The following is a 25,688-nucleotide window of genomic DNA, read 5'->3' as shown; positions in this document are numbered from 1 at the left end:
TAAAATACTTCATCAATTTGACAGAGGAAGTGAAAATTTGTACACTGAAAATGACAAAGTATTGTTGAAAAAAATTAAAGAAAATCTAAATAAATGAAAAGACATCTCATGTTCACGAGTCAGAAGATTGTTGAGATGGCAATACTTTGTGTGGCAATAATGCCCTGCCTCTAACTCTGTCCACATTCTAATCTCCAGAACCTGTCAATGTTACCTTGTATGGAAAAAGGGACTTCGCAGATGTGATTTAATAAAGGATTTTGACTTGGAGAGATTATCCTGGATTATCTGGACAATATAATCCCAATGGTCCTTATAAGGACACAGGAGGAGTCAGAGTCAGAGCAAAAGGCAGTGAGATTACTGAAGCAGAGATGCAGTGATGAACTTTGAAGACTGAAGAAGGGCCCACAAGCCAAGCAATAGAGGCAACCACTAGCAGCTGGAAAGGCAAGAAAACCGACTCTCCCCTCAATGGTCCCAGAAGGAACCAGCCCTGCCGACCCCTTGACTCTAGCTAACTGAAACTTATTTGGGACTTCTGGCCTCTAGGACTGTTAAGACAATAAATTTGTGCTGTAATCAACCACTGGTGTCCATGGTATTCTTCTTATAAAGAGATGACAAGTTCTGCTTCACCAGTCCCATGCTGTTGTCATAAGTAAAAATTTCCCTGTAATTGTTTGCCAGGTTTCAGAGTTCTGAGAGATTACTGGTTGAATAAATTTGTGCTAACTCATAGTATACATTATGTATATGCAGTATGCATTCTCAGGGACTTCATGAATCTACCCACAATTTGAGTGCTATATTTTGGTAGCTGTTGTCCGTTGCCAAGTAATATCAAAGAAACTGGAACACACTTGTTACATGATTCCAACATGATGTGACTGATCACCACGGCAGCGGTAGGTTTAGCCTGTTCAGAAAAGTAAAATGCTCTTCAATTGGTGCAGACCTTCCCTCCTTAATAAGAACAATATAAGAAGTGCTTTGTATCTTAGGCTCCTGTTTTTAAATGTAGCTGGGATTTTGTTCTTATTCAGGTCTGGTGAGGCCAGCAGATCAGATGATTGCGTTAAAAACATAGTTTGGGGCTTACAATTCCCAAGAGGAGGGAGCATGCCACTCTACGCAGGGCTGCACAGGGAAGCACTAGGGTCAGTCAGGTGGCAGAAGGAGCAAGGGAAAAGCATGGCCCAGTACCTTTATTGTGATTTTTGAGAGAATAAAACAAGCAAGGTGGAGTAGGCAAGCTCAGCAGGCTTAGGAAGAGATAGTTTGAATAATTTGGGCAGGCTCTGGGCTGTAGGCATGGTGGCTAGTTGCCCTGTACCTGGCTCTGGAGTGATTTAGGGCAGGATGATAGTGCTCCCAACAGCGGGAGTCTGGTAACAAGACGGATGAGGTATCGATGGGGGATTGATTTGTTTGCATATCAAAGTCGTGCTCACAGGCAAATTGTTAGCTATCTCGAGAAATTAGGTAACCCTGGGAGGGACAGTCTCTCCCAGGGTCCTCAAGACACCAAGATTGCCAAAGCATCATATAAAACAGAAAATAAAAAATCAAAATTAATACAGCTCCATTCTTTTTACAGATAGCCATCAAATCTATGTCAAGATCTCGAAGGACAGACTTAAAGCATTTGCCTCTAAACAAAACTGGCAGAAATCAGCATGCATTCAGGTCAGCTGGTTTGTATTTATCCGCAGCTTGTCTATATCTAATTTAAGGATGCCAATTCCTCCCAGGGTCTGTTTTCTTTCCACAAGTACTATTGTTAACTGATGGCAAAGCCCAGGAAAGTACGTGTTGCATATTGAATATGTTTTCCGTTATAAATACTGATGAAAAGCTACATCTGTAAGAATTATGTTTTGATGTCAGGAATTCCAGGAATAGAAAACTTTGCAAACAAAACAGCAAGGACTCCAAGAAGGTTCTTGTACATCCAGAGTCCCAAGCCCAGTGCCCAGATGAGGTAAGCTCTCTGCAGGGGGTTCCCCACTCTTGATCAGTTCAGAAAGCTGAGTGATTTGAGTTGAGAGCTCTTTAACACTGTTCACAAATTGAGGGTAGACATCATGTTTTTCCTGGAGTAGCCCAAGCGGCAGGACCAGCTTGGGCAGGAAGAGGAGGCCACTCTGGGAGGAAGGGCTGCAGTGACTCACCAGATGGCCTCAAGATTTTTTGCAGAAATTGATAAGCTAATACTAAAATTTATAGGGAAATGTAAGGAACCTAGGATTGTCAAAGCAATCTTCAAAATCAAGAACAAAATAGAAAGGAGTCACAAATCTTGAATTCAAATCTTATTACAAAGCTACAGTAATCCAGACTGTGTGATCCTGGTACAAAGATAAATTTGTAGATCAATTGAATAGAATTGTGAGTTCACAAATAATCCATACATTTACGGTCAATTCATTTTTGACAAGAATGTCAAGACCAATCAATGGGGAAAGAACAGTTGTCAACAAATGACACTTGGACAACTGAATGTCCACATGCAACAGAATAAATTTGGTCCCTCTATCTCACATCACTCACAAAAATTAACTCAAAATGGATTACAGCATTAAATGAAAGAGCAAATGTATAAAACTCTTAGACAAATATATAGGTGTAAATCTTCATGCCCTGGTTTAGGCAATGGTTTCTCAGATATAACACCAAAAGCACAAGCAACAACAACAAAATTAAAGTAGACTTCATTAAAATTAAAAATTTTATGCTGCAGAAGATATCAACAAGAAAGAGAAAAGACAACCCAGAGAACGGGAGAAAATATTTTAAAAAATCATATATCTGATAATGGACTTATTTACATCTACAATATATAAAGAGCACTTACAGCTCAATAATAAAAAGACAAGTCAATTTAAAAATGGGCAAAGAACTTGAGTGGACAGTTTTCCAAAGAAGACACACAAATGGACAATAAGCACATAAAAAGATGCTCATTAGTTATTAGGGAAAAGCAACTCAAAACCACAAGAAGATACTAATTCACACCCACTAAGATGGCTATAATCAAAGAGACAGACAATAACAAGTGTTGACGAGGATTTAAGAAGTTTAAATCCTCATTTATGGCTGTTGAGAATATAAAATGGTGCAGCCACTTAGGAAATATTTTGGTACTTCAAAATGTTAAGCAGAGTTACCATAGGATCCAGCATTTCCATACAAGGTATATACTCAAGAGAAACGAAAATTTACATCCACATAAAACTTGTATGTGAATGTTCATAGTAGCATTACCTGTCCAAAATAATAAAAAGTGAAACAATATAGATGCCCTGTAACAAATGAATGGATAAATAAAATATGGTATATCCATATAATAGAATATTACTTTACAATAAAAAGAAATAAAGTACTAATATCTGCTACAATATAGATGAACCTTGAAAATGTTATGTTACATGTAAGAAGCCGGTTACAAAGGATCACATATAGTAGGATTCCTTTTAGATAAAATGTTCAGCATAGGCAGAAAGTATATTAGCCTGGTGCCTAGGGCTGGAGGGGTTGGGGAAGAGGGATTATGGAGCCAATGCTAATGGATATGGGGTTTATGTATGAATCGATAAAATGTTCCAAACTTAGATTGTGCTGATGCTCGTACAACTCTATGAATATACTACAACTATTGAATTGTAAACTTCAAATGGTTAATTTAGGGTGTGTCAATTATTTAAAAATAAAGATGCTAAAAAAGTTACACAGAAATGCAATGGAAATTACATTCAAATATGAACACATAACAGTATATTAAAATTACATCAGAATAAAATACTTTAATCATGTATAGTAATATTTATATTTATTTTAAATCTATTATCATTTATTTAAATATACAATCATGAGCTTGGCAGTTCCTTACCAATCCAATTTCTGTATTTCTGCCAATGGCATTTAATTTTTAAAGGAAACTAATAGGAAATCACAGAGTTCTTCCACATTTTTCTACCAGAAATGACAGTAAACAGAGTTAAAGATGCTCTCTCTCACAGTTGACAGGAGATCCTGATCTATTCAGAAAAATCACCGATGTTACAATAGCATACTCCCTCAAGTCTAGTGATCTATTGCTGGAGAAGTGTGACCATTCATTCTCACGGCACACTTTTCTGAGAAGTACTTGATATGACTCATTTCGACTTCTGAGTCACACTTTTTTCCACTAAGTTCAAACTCTCCATTGCATCCAGTGCTAGCAGCATAGGAATAGTGATGCAGAGTCCGATAGTAGAAATACATATGGTCTCATTCCTCTTTTGATTTTAGAACTAAAAGTGAAGAATGGAAGGTTTAGATAATTACAAATCTTTAAAATGTGCAATATTTAAAGTGAAAAACCATGAAACTAAATGAGAATAATTATATTAATAATTTCTAGTTTTAAGTACCTACATGTGGCAGAAACTATAATTGGGCCAAACGTGTTGCCTAAGGCTATATAGTTAATAAGTAAATGCATAGACTCTAAAGAAAATGAAATAAAATATCCCCGGCTCATATCACATATATATCTAGTATACATATATATCATATAACTGTATATAGTACAGCATCATAGTAAGAGCAATAATTAGTTTCACATCAGTTTACAATTTTTGAAATTTATTCACCAAGGCTCAAAGATGGTAAGTGGTTTGCTCCAAGTTAACTAGTTAGTTAAATTAGAATCAAGACTAGACTCAAATTTAAGACTTCTGCTGAAAAGGCATCTAAAAATATGTCAAGGGCTTCCCATGGTACAATTCCTAGCCTTTGATGAACACTGAGGTTTCTGTTCCAGGTCGAGGAACTGACATCTTCTGTTAACTTTTCTTCTTTCCCATCTCTGGTGTGTTTTGCTCTAGGTGTTTGAATTGTGAATTGCATTAATAGACATCCACTTTGATTTTCTATCTCTTCCAATTTGTCCCTCTCCTATCCAGAAGCTGATTATTAAAAGCTAACAGTGCATATTCAAGTCAACTGAAATGTTGAATAATTATGCAATGGATTTGGAACTCCAGTTCCTTTGGGAGGGTGATAATAACACATGACCAACCAATTTCTTTTCCAAAATATCCACTGAGCAGTGCTATTCAGCTCTGCTTCTCTTAAGTGATATAGATTTGGAACAAGCCACAACTACTTACTTTATAAAAATACTTCCCTCGAACTTACTACTTCTATAATCAAAAAGAACCACCATGCAGTATATGTCCACAATGGTGAACTCTACCAACTTAAAAGTAAGAGAGTACAGCCGTGTGTCAATGAGAAAAGAATAATAAAAGAAATTCCAGGAACACTTAGGATTTATGAATTTTAGATTCAGAGTTTTTAATATTCTTGATATGTTGACTCACTTCTTTCTCTTTCTTGTCCCCAAATTCCCAAGCAATATAATGATGTATTGTTACCAACTTGATGTAACCAATATTTTTACATACATTATAGCACTATAGACTGTATTATATTATTTTAAATCTTTTCTTGAAAGGAAGCTCTATTGTGTCTCATTACTTCAACCTGCTTTAATTTTATTTTCTTTCCTTTATTTTTAATGGTTTTAGTGTTTAACTCTTTCAAGAGAAATATGATCCTGATGAATATCATCAATTTCAATACCCTACAATCCTGGACACCATAATTGGCCAGGGATGGACATGTGACCCAAGCTAGACCAATTTAAAATTCTTTTTTGAGACTTTTCTAAATGAAGCTGGCAGAAAGTTTATTTGCTCTATGGTTCAATTGAATTTTGGGTCTCTGTTCCTCTTGCAGCCTTTCTGAGTAATGGCTGTTTTTCACCCTCAAATGTCATACTAAAGCCTTATGATGGGAACCCTCTTGCCCCTCCTTGACATTTCTGGATGACTTTTCCTCTCTCCTCCATAAAACCTCCTGGCTTGGAATCTAACATCATCAGACCACCTACTACCACTCTGAGTTGTAGGAGGCTACTGACCTTCAGCTCACTCTCTAATTTTTCCTGGCTTACTGACCTTCTTTCTGGCACTATACATTCATTATTCTTAGTGATTTCAATATCTACATAAATAATCCTCCTAAAATGGGCTACTTGGTTCTTTGAACTCCTCTCAAATACTCTTGTCCTCCTTCCTAATTTAGCTTCTCCCCTCCATCATCATATCTTAGCCTTTGTCATAGTAGAAAGTCTTCATAATCTTTATTTGAAGCATCATATTCTCCCTACACTACTTTTTATAGCTCTAGAATATTCCCTCTAAAGCACAATGCTTCCACCCCACCAGGACCCATATTTCACTGAAGGATTCACTTTTTCACTGCCTCTAACTCCTTCTTGTTCTCATTCCCCTTATTACCCAGCTGAAATTACATGGCCAGTTTTTCATCCTACTTCCCCAGCAAAACCAACATTGATCATATCCATCTTTCCGTTCACCCCACCCAGCACGGGTGCAGGTGAACTATCTACATCTGTCCGCACGAGGCCAAATGGGACCACGTTAAAGCACACATTCATGCTGACTGGAAACATTGAAAATATATGACCATGAACCTCAAGTTGGCAATTGATGCAGCTGGGCAATCAAAGGTCTTATGTTTTGTCCATTCATTCTTCTCGTCTCAAACTTGTAATACTTATACATCACACTCACTTTCTGATGAAAGTGATGACTTTGCTTCCTATTTCTCTGAAGAAAAAAAGGAAGCAATGGGTATTATTCAGAGTCCAGAGAATCAGAATCAATAGTGTGTGTGTAAATATATACATGCATAAAATCACGTAATACATATATAGAATAGTATAATATATTTTATATGTAATATTATATAATTATATATGCTATTTATATGTGTGTCTATATATATATAGAGAGAGAGAGAAGGAGATTTATTTTAAGGAACTGGTTCATGCAATTGTGGGAGTTCACCAGTCCTAAATCTGTAGGCTGGAAATTAAGATAGGAGCTGGTGTTGCATCTTGAGTCCAAAATTTGCAGGCTGGAAACTCAGACAGGGTTTCTATGTTGCCGTGTTGAGGTATTACTGCTTCTCCTTTGGGAAACGTAGTCTTTCTCTTATGGGCTTCAACTGATTGGGTGAGGCTCACCTATATTCATAAAAGAATCTACTTTACTCAAAGTCTGCTGATTTAAATATTAATTACATCTAAAAAATACCTTCCAACAACATCTAGATGGTGTTTGACCAAACAATTGGTCATCATAGCCTTGCCGAGTTGACGTAAAATTAACCACCACACCATGATAAGCATTTCTCAAGCTCCCACCACCACATCCAGCCTCTCACCAGCATCAGTGCCCATGTATTCTCTCTTTCCTCCTGTCAGTATAGATCAGGACTGCTAAACTTCAGCACTAGTGACATGTTGGGCCAGATAATTCTTACTGTGGGGATGCCGTGTTCTGCATTATAGTATGTTTAGCAGCATCTTTGTCCTCTACCCACCAGATTTCAATAGCATTCCCCAATTGTGACAATCAAAAAATATCTCCTGACATTGACAAGTGTTCCGTGGCGGGGGCTAGGGGAAAGTCCCTCCAGTTGAGAACCACTGCTATAAATGAATCCTGTGTTTTCGTGAGGTTGAGCACTACATTCTAGGCCTTCTCCTTTACTCAAGGTCATTGCTCCCACAAATCTTCCCTCTTCACTTTACTATATCACCAATTTTGGCAATTTTCCCTCTTTTTTAGATGATGTCCATCACTATGCAAACCTGCTTTTATTCTTCCCCCAAAATGCCTACACCCTTTGTCTAATCCTTCAATTTCCTTGCTCCTCTTTGTAATAAAATTCCTTGAAGATGTTTGTATCCATTGTATCAAATCTCCTATTCTCTCTTAAATTCACTCCAGTCAGGACTTTGTCTTGCTACTCTCATCAATGTCACCAATGGCTCCCAAATTTCCAAGTCCAATGGTCAATTCTCAGCTCTTATCTTACTTGTCTTATTTGCAATGTTTGACATAATCAATCGCTTTCTCCCCCTTATATGTTTTCTTCAATTGACTTTCAGAACATAGCACTTTCCTGGTTTTCATCTGGCCACTTTACAGCAACGTTTCTGTCTCAGCTTTGAGTTCCTCCTCATCATCCTGAGTTTATAAATTTTGCGTTCCAAGATATTCAGTTCTTGAACCGCTTCTCCACCACACTCACTCATTTGATAATCTCATCTATCTCTTAGCAGTAAATATCATTTGTACACTGATGATGCCTCAACTTCTATCTCCAACCCAATCTGCTCCCATGAATTCCAGACTTAAATATCCTTACTCTTGGCCATCTAGTGACAGCCTCTTGATTTTGAGCTTGACTGTAAGGTCACTGGCTTTGGTCAATGGAATGTGGTGGAAGGTGGCAATATACGAGTTCTGGTCCAGGCTTTAAGAAAAATTGAGTGTTCTGCCCCTCCGAGAACATGTCTCAACTATCCTACTGGTCCAAGGATGATAAGACAGTGGAACAACTGTAACCTAACCTACAGCCTGGAGCCACACCCACGCAAGCTCAGTTCCTATCAGTTGATACCCAACCGATTCAGTCAAGTGATTGAGATTTTAGTTATGAGCTTGTAGACTAGTATCGAATATTGAGAGTCAGCAAGCCATGAAATGTTATTGAAACAGGAGTAACAATATCTTTTGTATTTTTGGGTGTGTGTATTATGGATTATACATATTTTAATTTGGATACATGTATTAGCCATATGCGTCATGGATAAATTATTCACCAAAATGAAAATGGGATATATGAAAAATAAACTAAGGAAATTACAGATCACTATGAAGAGTTAATTAATATGTATAAACTTGGTTTTTTTTTAGCTTGCCTTTTAGAGGACTAACATTGCTGTGTCTTCCTGCTGTGCAACAAATGTGGACATCCTCCTTGGCCCGCTTCAGGATCCACCAAAAATAGGGAGTACATATATGATTACACAGCAAATGAAAGCATTTAGTGTCACACAAAATGGATTTATTTCACTGCATTACTGCCACCCCTTCCAAAAACAGCAGCAGCCCGAGCAAAGCATGAACACAAACAAGCAGAGGGCACCAGCTTCTGCTGCTTTGTTCCGGGGGGCTCCGGGCAGACATGGGCATCTGCAGCTCTCTGATTATAGCTACAGGCTTCCAAAAGCAGCCGTGGACGGAAGTAAGTTCTAATTCCAAGTGCATACAAAAAAGACTCTTCTAAAAACATTCATTCTACAATATGCAGTAACTTGGCTGAAATAACAGCACTCTTTCTATACTCTCATTCTCATAAAAATGAAGACAATAATTGGAAAATACACAGGAACAAGCTTCGATTCTCCCTTTCTATCTTAATCTGCTTCTGGAAAAGAGAAGTAAAAGAGTGCTCTTCTTTTCTCTGTATATATGTTTTGTTTTATCCAATAAGATCGAAGTAATTTAACTTTTGTAAAGTTTTTTTGTATAGGTAACGCCTTCCCATGGTCTTGAACACCCCTTGACGGATGAGAAACGCTTAGTAGCGTTAGGTCACTTGCCCAAGAATGAGGGGCAAATGGTACAACAAGCTTCAAGCCCAGATGCATGTCACTCCAAAGTGTATGCAGAAAATCACTAAATCTACGCCGTACATCTAATTGAAAAAATGGATGTTACCCAGAACATGATCAAAGGGGATAAAAATTAAAAACAGAACAAAATGAGGTATTTGTGCCCTGACCATTCTCATCAGGATCTTGCCATTCCCTTGAGAGACACACCCAGAACTTCTGTCCTAGTAGAGTGTCCTGAGCTGCAGAGTTGGAGGACGACTGCCAGGAATCCACGCCCTTCGGGTGATGACTGGTAACGCTTGTTGTTATGCTAACGCAACTTTTAAATGGAGGCACAGGATGGAAGCCTTCCAATAAACCCCACAGGTCCAAATTTTAGGAAAACGAAGGAAAAACCACTGAAGGAAAAAACAAAACACTTCACAATACAGCAGCACGATAGCATATGTAAATGGACTTTAGGTCACCCAGAATATGTAATTTTAGGGCGAATTGCCTGACATCCTTGCTGTTTTATGTGCGCTATTGTTTGAATATACGTATTATTAGTTTGCTCTCCTTTGGCCTGTGAAATTGATCTTATGAATTTTCTTTTCAATCCATTTCCGTAGGTGTTGTAATTTATATTTAAAATATATGGGCAGTGAAGTAATAGGCCTGAGGGACTCTTGGGTACGCTGATACCAGTGAGTATTAACATGTCTACACTGTGTTTGAAATCTCTCAAGAAAGGGTGAACGACGGGGTCCAGAAGAGATGGAGGCCTCTCAGCCATGACAGATTTAGCTGTGTTTTCCTTCACCCGACTTGCCATTTCAATCTTTAAAAAGTAAGCCATCAAGTAAATGTTAAGTACAGGGATTTATTTATTTATTTAATTTCCAGCAGCTGAAAAATATGGACGGATTAAGCCTGTAGTCTTAGAGCTAGAAAGCTACTTGCATCTATCATCGCACGGGTTTGATTCGGTGCATGGGAATCTCAATCCACATTTAATTAAACTCCTTTGCCTTTGCAGACGAAGCTCGGGAACACACTTAAAGAGGGTTTGCGTTTAGTGCAATGCTGCTGTGGCTGCCAGAGCTGGATTGATTTCATCGCATCCTGATGGATCTATCGCAACAAGAAAAATCTAATTTGCTCCGTTTTTGCCTGTCCCCTCTCACTGGTTTTATCTGAGAAGAATTTGGAATTTGAGTTGTTTGAATACTTTTGAAGTCCTGGTGCTCGATTTAGTGCAAATTAATATTATAACTTTGCAAAACTTGAGCAATAATATAAATGTGATTAGACAAAATTTTGAACAAATTAGAAGACCCCAGAGATTTGATTTTATAAAGGATGTTTGCACAGTACATAGAAATGAAGGTCAAGATTGGTGTCTTACATGAAGCTCTAGAGTTTCCAATAGTTAAAAGAGATAAAGAATATAGGGAAGGGGCTGGCCCAGTGGAGTAGTGGCTAAGTTTGTGTGCTCTGCTTTGGCAGCCCGGCGTTTGTGGGTTCAGATCCTGGGTGTGGACCTACGCATCACTTGTTAAGCTGTGATGTGGCAGCATCCCACATATAAAATAGAGGAAGATTGACACAGATGTTAGTTCAGGGCCGATCTTCCTCAAGCAAAAACAGGAAGATTGGCAACAGATGTTAGCTCAGAGCCAATCATCCTCACCAAAAAAAAAAAAAAAAAAAGTATATAGGAAAGATTTCAATATGTAAGTTATATTCCCCCTCCTCCCCAATATAAACACAAATATATTATGACCTGTATTAGATGAGAAGGGAGGGAAATGAAGGGAAGTGTGCTGGGATATGAATAAGTAGAATATAACAAATTTTACAATCAGGACATCATAGATTTTCTACTTCTATTTATACCACACTGTTCTTCTGAGGATCTCAAAGAACTTTATATTAATTCATAAGCCAAATCAGCCTATTAAAAGTAGACCTTACATTGTTGTTACAATATGCCTTGGAATAAACAGGTAAATATATATTAATTTTTATTATAAAGAATAAATGTAGGTTATTTCTTATCAATTTTTATCAATTAATAGCAATATTAATTCTTATATTTTGATGAGAATTAATACTTTTTATAAATGTCTAAATATCTGCCTTCTATTACTCCCTTTCATATTACTAGTCTATTATAAAAGAAAATAGCCTATTTCTTTATGATGAAGGATTATAATTGTAAATGCATACTTAATAATTAAAAGTTGAATCATTCACTAAAACTTAGGAAACAAGAAAAATTAGTTTAATAATGTCTGAATTATGACCACATAACTGATACATGAAGAGATTAGGTTAACCAAATTTTATGATCCTCATGAGAAAGAATTATGCTATTAGATAAGTATTTTTTTCCAGGTGTACATTGTTTATCAGTTTCTGTATAACAGTATTTGCTCACCACCAATAGTCTAATTTTTATCCATCACCATACATATGTGCCCCGTTACCCCTTTCACTCAGCCCCCAGTCCCCTCCCCCTCTGGTAACCACTCATCTGTTCTCTTTGTCCATGTGTTCATCTTCCACGTATGAATGAAATCATACAGTATTTGTCTTTCTCTGTCTGGCTTATTTCATTTAACATCATACCCTTAAGGTCCCCCCATGTTGTCGCAACTGGCACAATTTTGTCTTTTTAATGGCCATAGATGTGTGGTTTTATTTCTGGGCTTTCAATTCTGTTCCATTGATCTCTTTTTGTGCCAATACCATGCTTGTTTTGATCACTATAGCTTTGTTACATATTTTGAAGTCAGAGATTGTGATGCCTCCAGCTTTGTTCTTTATTCTCAGGATTGCTTTGGCCGTTCAAGGTCTTTTATTGTTCTGTATAAATTCTAGGATTCTTTATTCTATTTCCATGAAGAATGTCATTGGGATTCTGAATGGAATTGCATTGAATCTGTATATTGCTTTAGGTAACATGGACATTTTACCTATGTTTATTCTTCTAGTCCATGAGCATGGACTGTCTTTCCATTTCTTTATATCTTCTTCAATTTCTTTCAATAATGTCTTATAGTTTTTAGTATATAGGTCTTTCACCTCTTTGGTTAAATTTATTCCTAGCCATTTTATTCTTTTTGTTGTGACTATAAATAGGATTGTATTCTTGACTTCTCTTTCTGATAGTTCATTACTAGTGTATAGAAATGCAGCTGATTTTTGTAGGCTGATTTTACACCCTGCAACTTTGCTGTTGTTGATTATTTCTACTCATTTTCTGATGGATTCTTGAGGGTTTTCTATATATAGAATCATGTCATTCACAAATAGTGAGTTTCACTTCTTCCTTTCCAATTTGGATCCCTTTTATTTCTTTTTCTTGCCTAATTGCTCTGATCAAAACTTTCAGAACTATGTTGAATATGAGTGGCGAGAGTGGGCACTCTTGTCTTGTTCCTATTCTCAAAGGGATGGCTTTCTGTTTTTCTTCATTAAGTATGATGTTGGCTGTGGGGTTGTCATATATGGCCCTTATTATGTTGAGGTACTTTCTTTCTATATCCATTTTTTGAGAGTTTTTGTCATAAATGGATGTTGGATCTTGCTGAATGCTTTCTCTGTGTCTATTGAGATGATCATGTGGTTTTTTTTTTTTTTTTCTTAAGATTGGCACCTGGGCTAACAACTGTTGCCAATCTTTTTTTTTTTTTTTCTGCTTTATTTCCCAACCCCCCCTGGTACAGAGTTGTATATCTCAGTTGCAGGTCCTTCTAGTTGTGGGATGTGGGACACCGCCTCAACATGGCCTGACGAGTGGTGCCATGTCTGCGCCCAGGATCTGAACCCGGGGCCGCCGCAGCGGAGCACGCGAACTCAACCACTCAGCCACGGAGCCGGCCCCTGATCATGTGGTTTTTATTCCTCATTTTTTTAATGTGGTGATTTGCAGATGTTTAACCCTTCCTATGTTCCTGGTATAAATCCCGTTTGATCATGGTGTATGCTCCTTTTAGAGCATTGCTGTATTCAGCTTGCCAATGTTTTGAGGAGGATTTTGGCATCTATATTCATCAGTGATATTGGCCTGTAATTTTCCTTCTTTGTGTTGTCCTTGCCTGGTTTTGGTATCAGGGTGATGTTGTCCTCGTAGAATGAGTTGGGAAGCATTCTCTCTTCTTCAACTTTTTGGAATAGTTTGAGAAGGATAAGTATTAAATCTTCTTTGAATGTTTGGTAGAATTCTCTAGAGAAGCCATCTGGTCCTGAACTTTTGATTTCTGGGAGGTTTTTGATTATCATTTTAATATCTTTACTTGCAATTGATCTATTCAGATTCTCTATTTCTTCTTGATTCAGTTATGGGAGGTTCTAAGAATTTATCCATTCTTCTAGGTTATCCAATTTGTTGGCATATAGATTTTCATAATATTCTCTTGTAATCCTTTGTATTTCCATATTTGTTGTAATTTCTCCTCTTTCATTTCTAATTTTATTTCTTTTAGCCTTCTCTCTTTTTCTCTTAGTGAGTTTGGCTAAAGGTTGTCCTTATTTTCTCAAAGAATCAGCTGTTAATTTCATTGATCCTCTCCACTGTTTTTTTAGTCTCTATTTCATTTATTTCTGCTCTAATTTTTATTATTTCCCTCCTTCTGCAGACTTTGGGCCTTGCTCTTCTTTTTCTAGTTCTGTTAGGTGTAGTTTAAGATTACTTATTTGAGGGTTTTCTTGTTTGTTGAAGTGGGCCTGTATTGCTATGAATTTCTCTCTCGGTCTCTCACTGTTCTTTGTTTTTTTTGCTGAGGAAGATTGGGTCTAAGCTAATATCTGTTACCAATCTTCCTCTTTTTTTGCTTGAGGAAGATTAGCTCTGAGCTAACATCTGTGCCAATCTTCCTCCATTTTTCTTAATATGTGGCTTGCTGGCACAGCATGGCTGATAAGTGGTATAGGTCAGCACACAGGATCCAAACTTGTGAACCCAGGCCACTGAAGCAGAGTGCACTGAACTTAACCACTAGGCCACAGGGCTGGGCCCTGAATTTCCCTCTTAGAACCACTTTTGCTGCATCCCATAAGAGTTGGTATGGTGTATTTTCGTTTTCATTTGTCTCCAGGTATTTTTTAATTTCTCCTTTGATTTCTTCATTGATCCAAGGTTGTTCAGTAACATGTTGTTTAGTTTCCACATATTTGTGACTTTCTGGCTTTTTTCTTGTAGTTGATTTCTAGTTTCATAGCATTGTGTTTGGAAAGATGCTTGATATTATTTCAATCTTCTTAGGTTTATTGAGGCTTGCCTTGTTTCCTACCATGTGGTCTATCTTTGAGAATGTTCCACATTCACTTGAGAAGAATGTGTATTCTGCTGTTTTGGGATGGAATGTTCTCTATATATATCTATTACATCCATCTGCTCAAGTGTTTCATTTAAGTCCACTATTTCTTTGTTGACTTTCTGTCTGGATGATGCATCCACTGAGGTAACTGAGGTGAGGTCCTCTACTATTATTGTGGTGTTGTTAATTTCTCCCTTTAAGTCTGTTAATATTTGCTTTATATACTTTGGTGCTCCTGTGTTAGGTACATATATATTTATCAGTGTTATGTCCTCTGGGTGGAGAGTCACTTTTATCATTGTATACTGCCCCTCTTTGTCTTGCATTTTCTTTTTTATCTGAAAGTCTGCTTTGTCTAATAGAAGTATGGTAACATCTACTTTCTTTTGCTTTCCATTTGCTTGGAATATCATCTTCCATCCCTTGACTCAGAGTCTATGTTCGTCTTTAGCAGCTGAGATGTGTTTCCTGGAGACAGCATATTGTTGGGTCTTATTTTTTAATCTTTTAAGTTATAATTAAGTTTTTGTCAGTTTTACTATTATACGCCTTGGAGAAGATCTTTTTGCATTGATGTAATTAGGAGTCTATTGGATTCATGTATTTGTAAGTCCATTTCTTTCCCCAGGTTTGGGAAATCCTCAGCTATTATTTCTTTGAGCGAGTTTTCTGCTCCTTTCCCTCTCTTCTCCCTCTGGAATACCTATAATCCTTATGTTGCTTTTCCTAATTGAGTCAGATATTTCTTGAAGAATTCCTTCATTTTTTAAAAATCTTAGCTCTCTCTCATCCTCCACCTAAAGCATTTCTGTATTTCTATCCTCTAAATCACTAACTCTGTCCTTCATAACATCAGCACATTTTTTGCAGGATTCTAGATTAGTCTTTATCTCATTGATTGTGTTCTTCATATCCAGAATTTCTGCTTGGGTGTATTTTAGAGTTTCAAACTCTTTAGCAAAGTATTCCTTCTGCTCATTAATTTTATTCTTGAGTTCATTTAACTGTCTTTCTGAGTTTTCTTATAACTCATTGAGTTTCTTTATGACACCTATTTTGAATTCCCTGTCATTTATATCATAAATTTCTGTGACTTCAGGGTTGGTTTCTGGAGACTTGTCATTTTTATTCTGTTCTGAATTATTTCTGTAGTTTTTCCTGTTTTTTGTTGAATTAATCCTCTGCCAGCACATTTGTGGTAGTATCAGGTCACAGATTCCATCTGTTACAGCGAATGGGGGAAGCAGGAGCTGTGTTTCTGATCCCATCCCATCTTCTGGAAGTTGTGCAGGTACAACGGGTGCTCCTGTAGGCTGGGATAGCATTCACGTGTGTGCCAGATTGCCACTGCTTCCACTTATAGTCTCGCCAGCTGCCTTGTTTGGTGTGTGGGGCTTCTTTGTGGTGTCTGAGCCTGGGCCACCTGTTAGGGCCACAGTGGCATGATGGGCACTCCCACTGGCCAGGAAAGCTTTCATGCATGCACTCAAGGCTGCTGATGCCTCTTCTCACAGTCATACAAAAGGATGTTCCCTCTGGCAGGGCCGCAGCACCACAATGGGCTCTCTTGCTGGCTGGGATAACATTTGCCTGCAGTCTGGCCTGTCCGTGCCTCCTCTTAGAGCAGTTCCAGTCACTATGTGAAGACCCACGACCTGGTTTGCTGCTGCCAGGAAGGGGTAGGATGGTGCTCACCTATACCCACTGCTTCCCAGGGATTCAGTCCATTCATCTTCAGAGGTATAGCTGCATAAGTCTCTCAAGTGTCCTATTGTGCTGTATGGGCATCCTCTATTGGTCAATAAATGTGTCTTCAGTTGTAATTCAGAGGGGAGAGATAAAAGGAACAGCTTACTTTGCCATTTTGCTGATGTGACCTAGACAAGTACTTAATGTCAGTCCACACAAGCTGTTTGGAATATTGTTTTTGTTGTTATCAATGTGACAAATACATGGTTTGCATGATGAGAACTGATACAGTCATATGAATCATTTCTTTGAGTTCAGCTCAGCCAAGAGTGCATTTTAGAATCACATCATAGCTCTAATGATCTCAATCAGGTTTAAAAAAAATTTTTTTGTTCAAGTCAACCCAATAATTCAGAGAAATATTTATCAGACACCTAAATTATGAAATAAATGTTCCATATCATCTAAATTCAATATGTATTGGCCAAACTTTCTCAATTTCATTAATTATGCAAATATTTTGTGTAGTCTTAGCAATCGTTAAAAATTGCTCACCACACATGAAATAAACAAGTTGCCAGATTTGGACAGGAACATGTTCTGTGAAGATGAAGTGGTCAGGCCAATACTTGAGGGATCATATGGGTACATTGCTTTGGGGACATGGTCTAATCATACCAAATTCTTAATCAAAGAGTGCAGATTAAGACACTGCTTAGTCATGGTTTGTATTTTGGCATTGCATAAGACCTGGCTTAGTTCAAGGCTGTTGAATCCCAGCAGGTAACATTTAGCTTATACAAACAGGATATTGGAGGAGATCTTAATAAAGAATCTATTTATAGAGGTTTGGGCATGGCTATGGGAACCAGTGAAGGATGTGGAGTCACCCTGGCAACAGCAGAAAGCCATCACCACTCCTGGGCTCAAAGGAGCAAAGCTAAGGAATTGTAGCCATAGGGGAGGGCTGCTGAAGAAGAGCTGTGGCATAGGAGCATAGCCATTGCCACTACTCAGTAGGAAAGGAACCAGGGAATAAATATGCCAATCTCATTTTTCTTGTGTCTTCTGATAATCTGCCCAAATTTTCCATTGGCTGAGCCCAATCAGAAGACAGAAAGCAAGAGAGACCATTGATGAAAGACCCTAAAGCTCAGCTTTCCAAGGTACAAAGCAAATTGGAGGAGGGTGGAGACTGAATCTGGGTGGACAACCAGAAAATCCAGCACAGCAGGCCTGCCGAAGGGTAATGACCAGTGCCGTGCTGAGCCATCCTGAAGTCTGAGACAGGAAATACAGCATATGTGCTAATGATTCCATCTTTATTTAAAATTTTTATATTTTGTCCCTTGTGTACCTTTGCATCAATTTTGATTTTTAAAATATGCCATTAAAATATTATTTATCTTAACTACTGAGCTTTTTGGTGACACTTAGATTTTAGATCCAAGTCACTCTCCTCACTCTAATCTCAGCCCAGGTAATTAGAATCAATATTCTGCGCTTTGCTTTTTCACGATAACTCAGAATGTATTGTGTGCTTTCTTATGTTTGCTTCTCTCATGAATTCATTGTGAATGATTGCTCTAAAATGTAAATTCTGAAAAAATGTGAGCAGACCCAAAACATTTTTTGGTATAAAAGCTGAGGAGTTCCTCTGTTTTGAAATAACCAAGGTTACGTCTCTTAGTAAACTTTCTCTGACACAAAGCTGCTCATTTTTGATCCTGAGTATAATCTGACTTCTAGAGACAAGCCTATACTTGAATGAAAGATGCAGTAATTAAATTACCAGGAACAGCTTATCCTATGGCTTACACGATAGAAGCATTCATTTAATTTTGAGATTAATGTCTGCTGCTCCACCCCACTAGACTAAAAGATTTATGAAGGCAAGCATAGTGGTTTGTTGGGGTTTTTTTTCCCTTACCACTGCAGCCCCAGCAATTCGCAGCTAATAAGCAACCAATAAATATCCATTGAATAAAATAAATGAATTAATCAACACTCACATAGTATAGGAACTATGAATTTCAGATAAATTTCCTGCTAATAGGTCTTAAGGAAAATAGGATCACAACCTCACTGGATGATCCAAAGAATTCTGCCTTTGTGATGTGGTCCATGGTGATTTAGAATCAGAAAATTCAGCTTTGGAAAAAGTGGGAGAATTGAACACAAGTGGCCAAAAGGAATTCATGAGGCTAAATATAAAGTCTTATTTAATTTCCCTCTTTTGGGGCACACATCTCCTCTCAGCTAATCTCCATTGGTCTGTGCCCACGACATACTAAAAGTAGGACATGTAGGGGCTGGCCCCATGGCTGAGTGGTTAAGTTTGCATGCTCCACTTTGGCAGCCCAGGGTTTTGCCAGTTCGAATCCTGGGCGCGGACATGGCACCACTTTTGAAGTCATGCTGAGGAGGCATCCCACATGCCACAACTAGAAGGACCCACAACTAAAAATATACGACTATGTACCGGGGGGCTTTGGGGAGAAAAAGGAAAAATAAAATCTTTAAAAAAAAAGTTGGACATGTGTAGGAAATTACTCTATGAGTATCTATGAAGCTCCTTAACAAATGGCTAAATCAAAGGAGGAGTTCTTAATGCTGTCACGAGAATGGGACAATTTAAAATCTGACTATTTAAAATTCCTACATATCTAAAGCACTAAAGTTTTGAATGTCAAAGTACCTATATCATTTAGAATGTCACATGCTCTTTATAACCTTTTGGTAGGATGTTCACAATGAATGAATCCAGAGAAGCTCAAATTTGACAACTAGAAATTTCTATTTCAGATTGTAATATTTTAATGTATCCTAAGGATCCTAATTAAATATCTCTGTGATACTGTAGCAGTGAGCAACATTTGCCTGATGATCTAATTAGCTTGTATTAGAATTTCCAAAATTTGTTCTTGTAGGATGTTAATAGATGATGTGTAGTCTATAGGTGTGTTTGTGTGTGGCGGGTGATTATACGGCCAAATATTTTTCTAAGTGCTGAGTTAAACAGATTTTTTTACTTTAAATCTCCTCAGAGCACAATATACTGATTTAAATTATGAATCTCTTAGAGAGGCATGTAGGAATCCCCAAGAGGGATATGTGACATTTACCAATGGATTTGACTACAATACTCTTTCCCCATAGCATTTCACAGGGAAACATTGGTGTATCCAATCGTCATACTTTTAGTGCATTATTACTTTCCTATTGCTGCTATAACAAATTACCCCAAAGCTAGTGGCTTAAAACAACACAAATTAACTTTGTGATAGTTCTGGAGGCCATAATTCTGAAATGAGTTTTACAGGATGGAAGTCAGCGTGGAGGCAGTGCTATGATGCTTCTGGAGGCTCCAGGGGAGGATTCTTGCCTTACATGGTTTCTCGAGGCTGCCTTATTCTTTAGCTGTCAACACTCCCACTTCTATTTCTTCTTCTTCTTTTTTTTTTTTTGAGGAAGATTAGCTCTGAGCTAACATCTGCTGACAACCTTCCTCTTTTTGCTGAGGAAGACTGGCCCTGAACTAACATCCATGCCCATCTTCCTCTACTTTATATGTGGGATACCTACCACAGCATGGCGTGCCAAGTGGTGCCATGTCCACACTTAGGATTCAAACCAGCGAACCCCGGGCCGCAGAAGCAGGACATGTGAAATTTACTGCACCACCAGGCCGGCCCCTCCAACTTCTACTTCTGTTGTCACATTTCCTTTTTCCTGAAAAATCAGCAGATTGTCCTAGAATCATATTTAAATGCATCTCATTAATTTTATAATAATCTCATTTAATTCAAATATGTGTTGCGCATCTGCTCTGTATTTTACTTTTACTCATACGACATGAGGTCCTCATCCGATTAAAATATAATCCCAGCCCTCAAATAACTTATCATTTAATTGTAGATATAAAATTTGTTCCCAGTTATCCACGTTTCAGGGAAGAGTATAATATAAATGGCCTAAAACAAATCACAAAAGTACTTATAGGTTCAGAGAGAAGAGATAAAACCTTGAATCCCTGTCATCAAAATCGTAAAGGGGTTCACAAAGTAGATGGGGTACTGGGCCTCAAATAATGTGTAGATTTGTAATCAGCTGAAATTTGAGGAGAAACTAGCAGGGGATAAAAGAACAGTGCAAAATAAACATCACAGAGACTGGCACATAGTACATGAAAATATTTTGGTTAAATGCATAAACTTGGTGTTTTGAAAATGTAGCTAACAGCCAAGTTTGATTGTAATGCGTGATACATAGAAGAGAATGGAAATAAATAAGTCTGGAAAAGCAGGTTGAAGACAGATGGTATGTTTTCTTATTGTTTTGAAAGAGGAAATTTTTCTTAACATGATAGGTAATTAATTTTGTCATTTATCATTTTTTTTCCAGCAAATAATTATGAGCAACTACTCTGTGCCTGACACTCTCTGGGCACGGAAGGTGATATAGCCCTGTCATTACTGGCGGAGTGATGACATCACACAGCATTTAAGAAATGAATGCAGCAGAATAGAATGAATGTGTGCTGTATACTAGTTTCCTAGGGCCACCGTAACAAAATACCATAAACTAAGTGGCTTAAACAACAGAAATTTACTGTCATATCTCTGGAGGCTAGAAGTCCCAAATCAGGATGTCGGCAGAGCCGTGCTCCCTCTGAAGGCGCTACGCAAGAATCTGTTTCAGGCCTTTCTCCTAGCTTCTCTTAGTTCCTTGGCTTGTGGCAGCGTAGCTCCGATCTTCACATATCATTCTTTCTGTGTGCTTGTCTCTGTTTCTGTGTCCAAATTTCCCTTTTATATGAGGAGATAAGCATATTGGATTAGGGCTAACCCTGATGACCTCATCTTAACTTGATCATCTGCAAACATCTTATTTCCAAATAAGATCATATTCACAGGTACTGGGCGTTAGAACTTCAGCAACTTTTGGGAGGAACACAGTTCAAGTCATAACAGAATGGAAGTGGGAAAGTGAAGTGGGGATCCAGTAACGTGTGATGCTTTAGGAAGACATGGCTTAAGAGGAGAGGGAAATTTGTTGTGCGCCTTAAGAGAGAACAAGAGCCTAAGTTAAGGTCCCGGCAGTGAAATGGGAAGAGGCGCTGGATGCAGTATGGAGCCTAGATACCATAGCATTATTTATAATGAATCTATTTTTAAAAACTTCAAAGTAAGCAAGACAACTTCTTATTTAAAGTTCATTTGCTAAGACGCAATAGAACTATAAATTTGCTGAAAACTGCAATTCTCTTTCTATTACTGACCAGATAATGCAAATAATCAGCACTATCTACACAGCAGAGATATTTTTATTTATATTAACTTGAATATGCTTTTTTTTCTGCAATGATAAACACAGCATTTTAAAGTGATATTTTTCTTTCTTCTGCAGACTACGTTTCTGACTGTATGGGTTGGCAAGTTGAAGATTTCAACATTATTTTAAATTTGAGTCAAACGCACATCGTTTTTTTTCAAATGTAAGCAAATTGCAATCATCTGGCAGTAAATGCTTTCAAGAATCATGCAGTACTTAAGTCTTTTTCAGGAAACTTGTCATGCATAAAATCCTTGATGTATGAATTCCTGCAGCCTCTGCCTTTCTTAATGAATGTTCTGAAAAGACTTCAAAAAGACAAATTAAAATCAGTTGTCCCCGACATGAATATCCAGGGAATATCAAGAACTTTTTAAATAAATTCATTTAAGGATGAATATGGGTCAAAATATTTTTATTCCCATTGGCAGAACTGATTCACTGTCACACGCATTACTGTGGGTGAAAATAACATTATATTGCAAAAATCATCAGTGGAAAATAAAAATTAAACTGAAATACATATATTATTATTGGCAATTGTTTCACTCCTGCACATTTAAATAAACATAAATATATGCAACCAGTTCTTGGTCACAGAAGAGCGTTCACAACTTTGCCTGAGAAATGCGTCACTACTTCCTCTCTTTCTTCCCATCTCCTTCACCACCTTTTGGTCGAAATCTCTTTTTCTTTGCTTTCAAAACTGCCTATGCAGCCATCCAGTTTGAAAGAATCAAAGTAGCTGTTTTACATAGCTTTGCTCATTATTGTTTTAGCAAACTCTCTCCATGTTCTGTTTCCCTCTGAAACACACACATCTCAGAAGAATGAAATTGGCTCAGAGTTGTGCACTTGTGTTCTCAGAAATTACTGTTCATGCATAATTGCCTTATATTCAGAATGACCTGTCTCTCTCTTACAATTATGAGTGGTGGAATGTAGTTTGCCATTCCAATGCCAAGAACAAAACTCAAGTCTCTCAAGATTCAGAGCTGACAAGCCATGAATTATTACTGCAAAAGAAAGAGATTCAAGAAGGTTTAGAAAAGAAGTAAGGAATTAGTGTTCCAATATTTCTTGCCAAATCAAATTTTGCTGAATTATAATTATTTTAATTAGAAATAAGGTACATTTTCCTAGAATGTATACAGATTTTTTAATCCAAAGGAAAAGTTGTTTTGTGCCCTTTCTCTTCTCAACATCTCTCTTTCTCACTCCTCTCTCTCTTTTTCCCTCTTTCCCAATTAGCAAAGTTGGTGGGAACTAAAAAACAATTTTGCCTACTTCCGAATTTTGTCTGTGTCTAAGCCACAGCCTAGAACTCTTAATAACTCCCAGCCTTCTTCAAAAGATGATAACAAGATAGCGTTGACATTTAGCTCAAATTCATCCCCACTGCTGGGAAGACTACTAAACCTGGGACCTTCTAATGGTGCATCAATTATCTTCATGTCCTAGGTGAAGACCAGTAAAATTAGCACTTAATGGAGGCAATTCTTCCTGGCCTTCCTAAATACATTTATGAAAGGAAGTGGATTAATCTTCTTCTACTCTTAGCTCTTCTATTTTAGTATACTTCCTTCCTTGAAGACATCATTCATTTTCACAGATTTCATATCAACCTCTTGGTGGCTGACGTTTAGCTCTCTCAGTAGCTGGCCTACAAGGCTGAAACTATCTGACCCCAATTTAACTTTCCAGCCTCATCTGCTCCCTCTCCTTCCCTCCCCCTTCATTCCCACCTTCTTTGGTCCTGGCTTGGAATGCCTCTGGGCCCCACACTGATGTTCTTTTATGTTGCTGTGCTCATAATTCTAATGATCTTCTTTAATTTCTTTGTCAAAAAATGCACTTAGCTCAGTACTTTTTTCCCTTCCAGAGCCTTCACTTGAAATCCTCTATTCTAAAAGCAGAGTAAAGTTTTCTTTCTCTCTTTTTTTTAACTCCCAAAGCACTTTATCTGTATTCTAGCGTTTAGTATATTTCATTGAAACTATACAAGAATTTACACAAAGTGGATGCTCAATAAATATTTCTTTATTTTTTCCAGTTTTATTGAGATATAATTGACATATAACACTGCATAGGTTTAAGATGTACAACGAGTTGATCTGATACACTTACATATTGCAATATGATGACCACTACAGTGTTAGCCAACACCAACACTTCCATTGTGTCACACAATCACCATTTCTTTTTTGTAGTAAGAAAATTTAAGATCTACTCTCTTAGCATCTTTGCATGTAATACAGTATTATTAACTATAATCACTACAGTAGACATTAAACCCCCAGATCTTATTCATCTTATAACTGGAAGTTATACCCTTTGACCAACATCTCCCCATTTCCCCCATCCCCAGCCCCTGGGAACCACCATCCCACTCTGTTTCTATGAGTTTGGCTTTCTTAGATTCCACATGGAAGTGATATCATACAGTATTAGTCTTTCTCTGTCTCATATTTCACTTAGCATAATGCCCTCAAGTTCTATCCGTGTTGTTGCAAATGGCAGGATTGCCTTCTTTCTTGTGGTTGAATAATATTCCTTTGTGTATGTGTATCACATCTTCTTTATTTGTTCATCCATTGATGAACAATTAGGTTGTTTCTCTATCTTGGCTATTGTGAATAATGCTGTAACGGAAGGGCAGATATCTTGTTCAGCTTTGATTAAGACAATCATTCCAAGGTTATTTATTGTTCTTAGCACCGTAGGGGATCAGAATTGGCCACCCCAAAGTGTGTCTCTTTGGCATAAGGAATATTTTGGGCTGGTTACTTGTAAGAAACTTCAGACAGGAGAAAAGCTCTAAAAACCAAGTAGAAATTACCCTTTGTAGGAGACATTTACATTTGTAAGGGAAATCTCTATTTGTAAAGATATCACCCTCTCTGTACTAGGAAGAAAGGGATGACCTTATGTCTAGAAACTCATTATTGTGGAAGGCAAGGACCTAAGTCTGTGTGATAACATTACTCTTCTTTACTGTGCTTTTCTGGTAATATCCCATAACTGACTCTCTCTACTCTCAACTTTCTTCTTTGTTTTAGCTGAAGATGGTATTTAAGATGACAACCTTGGTCATTCTAGGAGTTACCCAGTTTTCCTGGGTTTCTCCCATGTGTACATGTTATAAAGCTTTGTTTGATTTTCTCATGTTATTCTGTCTCATGTCAATTTAATTTGTAGCCCAGCCAGTATGACCTAGAGGGTAGAAGATTTGCCTTCCTCCCCTACACTAGGCTGCATATAAGACAGAAAAAGTGTTAAAGACATGTTCTGTACTCTCCACTTAAGAAACTAAGCATATGTGATATGGCTGTTATTCACTGTTAATACAGAAGTCTCAAGAAGAGATAGGTCAGTACGACATGAAGAAGTGGGAGATGGCTTGACGAATGAAATGGAATTGGAACTCACTTCCATCTTAGCAGGATTTGAAATAAAATACAAAGTAGAATAAAAAGATTTGGATAGTAGGCAATCTATGAAGGAATATCTCAAATGAAGAGTTATAGTATTAAAAGAGATATAAACTAGAAGGGGGCCAAGTGTTACCAAACTATTTTGGGGCCAAGTGTTACCAAACCCAGGTTCGTTTTTGTCTACCACCCAGAAAACCAAACACCAAGATGCTGAGATTGTAGCAGAGAGAGGGTTTAGTCACAAGGCAGCCATGTGAGGAAGTGAGAGGAAGAGTCTCCAATCCACCTCTCTGAAAATGGTGACTCAAGAATATTTATGGGGTAGGGGGCAAGGTGGTCTGAAATGTGGAGATAGATGATTGGAGGTGAGGAGAG

General features: G+C 37.6%; 1 pseudogene; it reads right to left on the bottom strand.

Annotated features, from left to right (window-relative positions):
- Positions 1-582: 582 nt before the first annotated feature.
- On the bottom strand, positions 583-4,269 carry LOC103549962 (COP9 signalosome complex subunit 3-like; annotated as a pseudogene).
- Positions 4,270-25,688: the final 21,419 nt, after the last annotated feature.

Source organism: Equus przewalskii, chromosome 28, assembly GCF_037783145.1.
Source record: "Equus przewalskii isolate Varuska chromosome 28, EquPr2, whole genome shotgun sequence".
Classification (NCBI taxonomy): Eukaryota; Metazoa; Chordata; class Mammalia; order Perissodactyla; family Equidae; genus Equus; species Equus przewalskii.
The sequence above is the reverse complement of the archived record's forward strand: the minus strand, read 5'-3'. Positions and strand labels throughout refer to the sequence as shown.